Raw genomic sequence first — 7,469 nt, forward strand, 5'->3', positions numbered from 1 at the left:
TTTCACAGATGCTGCATTTTAAATAGGAATCAGGACAACCTATCAACTGCATTTTATCAAAGGCAGAGCTAAGGATTGGTCATGTGACTAAAATGTGACCATTTTAATAATAGTACTCATTTAAGTTTTCTAACAAAGAAATGGAGATAGAAGAGTAGGAATAAGAACAAAATGGTGAGCATGATGTTTCTTTCTGTAATACATTATTTAACAGGTTTTGTATAATTAGATGATACAATTTCTTGCTTAAATAACATTCTCCTATGTTTCTCTGGCATTTATATATTTCTTGGTTTCCTTCTAGATTTGGGACACATTTGGCATAAAAAGAATCCATGCTTTCTCCAGTGTATTGTATCACATTCCAGAACTAAAGGGATGCTATTCTTTGGAGGAGTACCTGCCACACAGCCTGCTGTGAGGCTAAGGTGCAGGTGAGATTTTCCTAGCTACTCCAGCAATCTTCTCCAGCTGTGACACAAGGGGCACTGTAGAATATATATTAGAATATGTACTTATGTTTCTTGAATGATTGATTGTGTTGAACTCCATGGTATAATAAAAAAATTTGTAAGCTTCAGTCATTTACAGTACAACATAATTTTGTAATCATGTAAGAGCTTCAGCCTACTGTTATGTTTGAGCTTCTATTTCCTCAAAGACCTTAAAATAAAAATTTTAATGAATTGAATTTTAAAATTGCATGGGATTGCCAGGACCATTCAAAAGGAAAGGATGGTCATTTCAACAAATAACGCTGGGAAAATGGGATATCCACATGAAAAAGAATGAAGTTGGACCCTTACCTTATATCATATGCAAATGTTAACACAAAACTGGATCAACGACTCAAACATAAGAACTAAAACTATAAAACTGTAGGTGAAAACGCAAAACAATAGTATCATAATATTGAGCTTAGTAACAATTTTTTGGTTATGACACCAAAAGAACAGGCAACCAAAGAAAAAATAGATAAATAATAGATAAATTAAACTTCATCAAAATTGAAAACTTTAGTTCATCAAAGGACACTCTCAACTGAATGAAAAATAACTCACAGAATTCCAGAAAATGTTTGCAAATCATATCAGATTGGAATCCTCCCTGTACAGTCATGGTAGAAATGTAAAATGGTACAGCTACTGTAGAAAACATAGAAAAAATTAAACAGAATTACCATATCCAGCAAATCCACTTCTGGTTTTATAGCAGTGGGCACAGAACATTATAGATTTATGCCATGAAAATTATGGCAAGCATCTTGGAGCAGGGTTATTAAGGAGATGACCTGTGGCACTTTTCCCCACACTCCTCATCCCCCCCCCACCTCTGTAATCTGTAAACTCTCCTTTGGAGGCCAGAGCACGTCTTCTGCAAATCTGACCTGTGTGCTCTGCCATCCAATGATGTCTCCTCCCAGAGTTGGAGACCACCAGCTGGGCACAGGATGTTGTTACTAAAGAAATCATTTAAGAGAAGTGTTTGCTGCTTCCTTTGATCAGAACTGTGTTCTATGCTGAGCTCTCACGTGCAATTTCATCTGGCTATGTTATCAGGGATCCCAAAGAAAGATCAGATTCCTTATTCAGAGGGTGGGTTAGTTCTCAAAGCGGGAAGCTGGGTTCCTCAGCGGATCCTATGGATTTGAGAGTAAAGTTTAGATGTGCTTGACTCATAGCTACAGGTCTGCTTTGAGGACAATGAAACCAGGATAGGGAAGCAGTAACCACTGGGGTTGTTGGGACACAGAGGACATGAGAAAAACAAGCAAATAAACATAAACCACCAGAGTCAGTAAAATTCTAAAGTTTGTATCGAGAGGATTTCCTTGTTTTAGTTTTTGAGGTGATCATGTAGCGAATAGAGATGCTTGATGATATAGTTCTATTTTCTTTTTTTGTGGTCTCATTTTTTTTTAAAGAGTGTTTTATCTGTGTCTTTAGAATTGGTGAATAAATGAACCTCATTTTTAAATACCTGACATTGTCATTGAGGCAAAATCATTGGTGTTATGTTAGGCTTACAAAAGAGACATTTAATTATCACAGGTAAGGTGTAAAGACATTACCTGTGAAAAATGATCAAGGAAGAAAACACCCAGGAGGCACAGGGCAAACAGCCCTCCTGGAAGCTGGCAGGCGGAGAGGTAGAGGCTCAATCCCTGTGTCCAGCAGTTTGCCTTCTGTGTGGCTCATCTGTCTTTTCTTCCTTTCAGCGTGCCACCAGGTAAGCCAGTACTGAAGTCGAGAGCCTGGCTCTGGGGAGTTTTGGTGCTGTATCTCACGGCGGCACCAGTGCCCACATTGCATTCTTCTTGGTGCCCCTGGCACCCAGAGTCCAGTTTGCCAATTAAGCCCTGCTGGCCTAAAGCACATTTCAGTTACTTTTTCACTGGAGAGGGGAACCTGGCACCACCCTTGATATTTTTATGCCCCACAGCTGGGACCATCCTCATCTAAAATCGGTATACAATAGTATTCATCCCCTAGGGCTGTGGTTCTCAAAGTGGGTCCCCCAGTGTGGGGAACCGTTCCAAGTGTGGGAAATGTGGCTCAGCCCCTACTTGGAAAAGCCAGTGGGAAGCGAGGTTGGCGGACAGGACCCATGTACATGGATAGGTTCTCCAGTGGGAAATCAGGCCTGTATTGTACCTTGACTGCTATGAGAATTGCTCTTGCTAAAACTCCCTCACCCTGAATTGAGGCAGCAAATGTTTACTGAGTACCTTCATCTTCCTAAAGTCTGTGCTAAACCACCCAAGTATGGAGGGTGAGCAGCTTCCCCCTTGAGCTATAACATCCTTCTCTTTGAAGTAATTAGCAGTATTCTGTCCTTTGTCGTCCTTAAAAGGTAATCACCTGTGGTGAACCGGTGCATGGTAAATGAGGATGGCCCTGGATGTAATGTGCCCAGAAAAACAATAAAAGCCTGTCCAGGCGGGGGTCAGGGGCCCTCTCTCGAACTTGGAGAGTGTCCACGCAGCCCCTTTCCCTCCACAGGATTTCTGTAGTCCATGTGTATGTGTATATTGCAGCCACAACAACAGATCCTGCTGGCCAGGATCTGCGTCACCCAGTAGCATTAGCAACGCTTGGGAACTTGTTAGAAAAGCCAGTTCAGGAACTCTATCCCAGACGCACTGAACCAGACACTCTGAAGGCAGAGGTCAGCAATCTCTTTTCACAAGCCCTCCAGGTGACTCTGATATGTGCTCAAGTCTGAGAACTGTGGTCATAGAATTGTTATGAAGAGTGAATGAAGAGCATGTGTACCCTGCTCAGAACAGTGTCGGGCACCTAAGGCACCCAAGTGTTATTTAGCTGTTAACATCATCATCTTCACATCATCACAGAATTCCTTCTAATAAAGCTGTAATTTCCACTAGCACCAGATACCCACAGATGGAGATGCCTTTCCTATAGAACAAGTTTCTGGCACATCCATGTGCAAACTGACTCTCTGAATCAATGCAAAGGGCTTCTCTGTCCTGACCACCTACCATCATGGTACAGAGACTGATTTTACTTATACGATGTTTCTTACATATTTGTAGATATGGAATTATTTTTATAGGTGTATGCTTTAAATAACATGAAATTCATCACTTTAAACAAATATTTCAGTGGCATTTCTTTTTCAGTATTTTATGCAACCATCATCAGCTCTATCTAATTCCAGAACATGTTCATAAGTAAGGTTCAGAGCTTTTGTCTTCAAAAGAAAACTTCTATCCTTTAGTCCCCATTAGTCTCAATTTTATCCTGCCCCCATTTCTATAATCTACTTTCTGTCTCTATGGATTTGTCTATTCTGATACTTCATATAAATGAAATAATAAAATATATGTGACCTTTTCTGTCTGGCTTCTCACTTTGCATCATCTCCTCAAGGGTTATTCTTATTATAGCATATACTAGTATTTTATTCCTCTTTATTTCTGAATAATATTTCAATGCATGAATCACCATTTTTTATTCATTAATGAATAGACATTTGTGTTGCTTTCATTTTTTTGTTATTATGAATAATGTTGCTATGAACATCTGTGTACAATTTTTTTCATGAAAGAATGCTTTTATTTCCGTAGGTACAGACATAGGAATTGGTATGTAACACTTTTTGAGGAAGTACCAGACCATTTTCCAAAATGGCTACAGTATTTTACATTCCCATCAGCACACTATAAGGATTCTGATTTCCACACATCCTCTCTAATGCATCTTATTGTTCATTTTTAAATTGTCTCCATACCAGCAGGCAGAAGTAACATCTCATGGTGGATTTGATTTGGGTTTTCCTAATGAGTGGTGATTTTTGACTACATTTTAATGGGTTTATTGGCTATGTGTGCATATTCTTTGGAGAAATAACTTCAAATCATTTGCCAATATTTGTCAATTGGGTTATTTGTCCTTTTATTTTTGAGTTGTAAGAGTTCTTTATATATTCTGGGTATCTTACATTTATGAGATATATGATTTGCATTTTTTCCCACTGTGTTGGTTGAATTTTTTACTCTCTTGGTAGTGTTATTTTATAAATCATGTTGAAATAAACATAATATAAAATTTATCATTTTAACTATTTTAAGTGTACTGTTCAGTGTCATCAATTACACTAACATTTGTGCACCCATCACCACCATCCATCTCCAGAATTCTTCTCATCTTGCCAAATTCAAACTCTGTACCCCTTCAATAATACCTTCATTCCTTATAGGGAACCTATCTGCTTAGAATGGCAAATGTAGCCCAGCCCTATTGGAAAGCCCATAGGCGTGTGTCAGCACACAGGACGCCAAACCCAGGGATCGGTTCTCCCATGGGAGATAAGGCCTGCATTATACCTAGGCTGCCTTGAGGCTCGTTCTTGCTGAAACCTCCTCACCCTGAGTTGAAGCAGCAAATGCTTACTGCATATCTTTAAAGTAACTTCCTGAAGTCTGTGCTAATTCTCCCAAGGACGGAGTGTAACCAGACCAATTATTCTTATTGTTCCATTGCATTTGGAACATTTTTTCCTTGTTAATCTGTAAGAAGTAATCAGTAACATCCGTTCCTTTGTTATCTGTAAAAGTAATCACCGAAAGCAAACCTGAGCATAATGAATGAGAACCTTCTTTGATGTGTGCTATTAGAAAGCCAATAAAAGCCTGTCAAGGCAAGGGTCAAGGCACTCTCCCCTTGAGAGAGTGGCCAAGGAGCTCTCTCTTAGACAGCTACTGTGCTGTCCCTTTTTCTCCACAGGACATTGGTAGTCCATGTGAATTTGTTCGTTGCATCCACAATATACAGGCTCCGCAGGTTGGAGTCCCTGCCTTCAGCCACTGGCAATTCCCCCTTGCCCCCAGCCACTGGCAAGCATTATTCTACTTTCTGTGAATATAATAACAACCACTGAATTGTACATTTTAATATGGTGAAATTTCTGATATGTGAATTATATCTCAATAAAGAAAAGAAAGGGGGGTTGCAACAGAAAAATGAATGTCTTATCTACATAGGGATGTGCCAAAAATTAAAATACCATATATCTGCAAAATATTTTAGGAGCCTATGAATTATTTGAGTGATAACATGGGACATGAAGCATTTGTAGTTGAAATGTTCTTGGAAGATAAAAGAAAAGAAAGGACTAAAAAGACACAAGGCCTGGGTACTTGGATGCAGCTTGACTGCAAGCTGTGTGATTTCAAGTAAGTCACATAATCTCTCTCTGGGCCCTTTTTCTTCATTTAAAAAAAGCAAATATAAAAGGGAAAAGTTGGATCAGATGCGACTCAATCTTTTCAGGGTTAAGCCATTTACAATTATTAGTTTGTTTAAAGTCACAATGAGGCTTTAAAATCTTTTTAATTGTCAGCTTTATTGAAGTATTATTTAGATAAAATAAAATTTACTAAGTGTACAGATCAATAGTTCTGTGCCACCACCTCCAGCACACTAAAGGTATAAAACATTTCCATCACTTCACACAGTTCTCTCCTGCCCCTTTGTAGTCGATCTCCTCCCCCAATGTCTCCTTACTTCTAAATTACTCTCTTGTTTTATTATGAGCCATGATCTTGTTTAAAGAACACAGACCATTACTTTTTTCAGAACTTTTAATTTACTTTTATTAAAATAAATATTTTAAATAATTGTAGAAAATAATGTAGCAGCTATTCTCATATCCAAGATATTCATTCAAAGGTTAAGAGGAAGGAGGGTGTCTTGTTTCTGATGTTTTTTACAGAGGAAATCTATCTTTAATATCAAATAACCATACTGAGATTGTAATATTTTTGTGGCCTAAATTGTTTAAGCTGTACTGTAAGCTTTTACATTGCAAAAAAAAAAAAATTGGGGTCTATGTTGGTGTGTGTGTGACTTCATAAAGTTTATCAGAGATAATCATGAAACAATGTAGCAATCATTTAACCCAAAGATCAATATCCTCTAAATGTAATATATCTTTGTCAGGGACCCCTGCAGGAGAGTAGTGTCAGATGCTGTGCCTGTGGATCAAAGCCGAGTGCTAGGAGCTGAGCTTTGCAGCAGTGTTCCAGGAGGAGGGGCAGCTGTGGTAACTGTTAGAGTTGGCGGTGCAACCCAGGAGGATGCGAAGAACTGGCTATAGCTGGTATAAAATGGGAGGCAGGCACTGGCACCCAGAAAGCCCACTGATAGGGAGGGGGCCAGAGAGCTGAAGTGGCTGTGGCAGCAGGTGAGCACAGTGTCTGTCAGAGAGGCCCCAGAAGATGACAGTGGCACCTGGAGCCACAGAGACAGGAATCACTGGAGTCTCAGAAACAGTGGCCCAGTGACCCTACGGGACACAGTGGTGGTGCCAGCAACTGGCACCCACCTGGGCGGCATGCGCTAGTGCTGCACAAGTGCAGCTCCTGGTGCTCGCACACTGGCATCTGGTGCAGGCCTAAATTATCTGTCCAGACCTTGGGGAGTGTGACCCAAAAAGGCCTGTCTTGTGCATCTAAAGAGTCATTTGGCTGTGCCAACCTCCCAAGAAGAGGGAGGAAATATTCTGCTAGGCCCTGTGACCTAGATGTGCAAGTGACACAGGAATGCTTTGGATGGAGTTTGAGACAGTGACTGGAGTGGCTTCATCAACCCTTGGGTCTCTGGTCTCAACTATGGAAGGGAGCAGAGATACGGTATTCCCTGATAGAAAAGCAGTTGGCTGCTATATATGCTGCCCTGTTGGCCACAGAGGCTGTACCAGGAAAAGCCCCCTTGACAGGACTGCATATCCCATTACAGCGTGGGTCCAGGACTTGATGGCCAAGCCTTGTAGTGGGATGGCTCAGACGCCCACATTAGCTAAGTGGGTGGCCTATCTGCAACAAAGGAGTACTCTGTCCACTAACCCTTTGCAGGCTGAGCTATAGGAAGTGTTAAGTCCAGTTATTTATGTAGTTGAGAAATCTAATGTTCCTGGCCCTACAGAAGAGACAGAAGCTAGCCCCT

The sequence above is a fragment of the Desmodus rotundus genome, chromosome 1 (genome assembly GCF_022682495.2).
Source record: "Desmodus rotundus isolate HL8 chromosome 1, HLdesRot8A.1, whole genome shotgun sequence".
Lineage (NCBI taxonomy): Eukaryota > Metazoa > Chordata > Mammalia > Chiroptera > Phyllostomidae > Desmodus > Desmodus rotundus.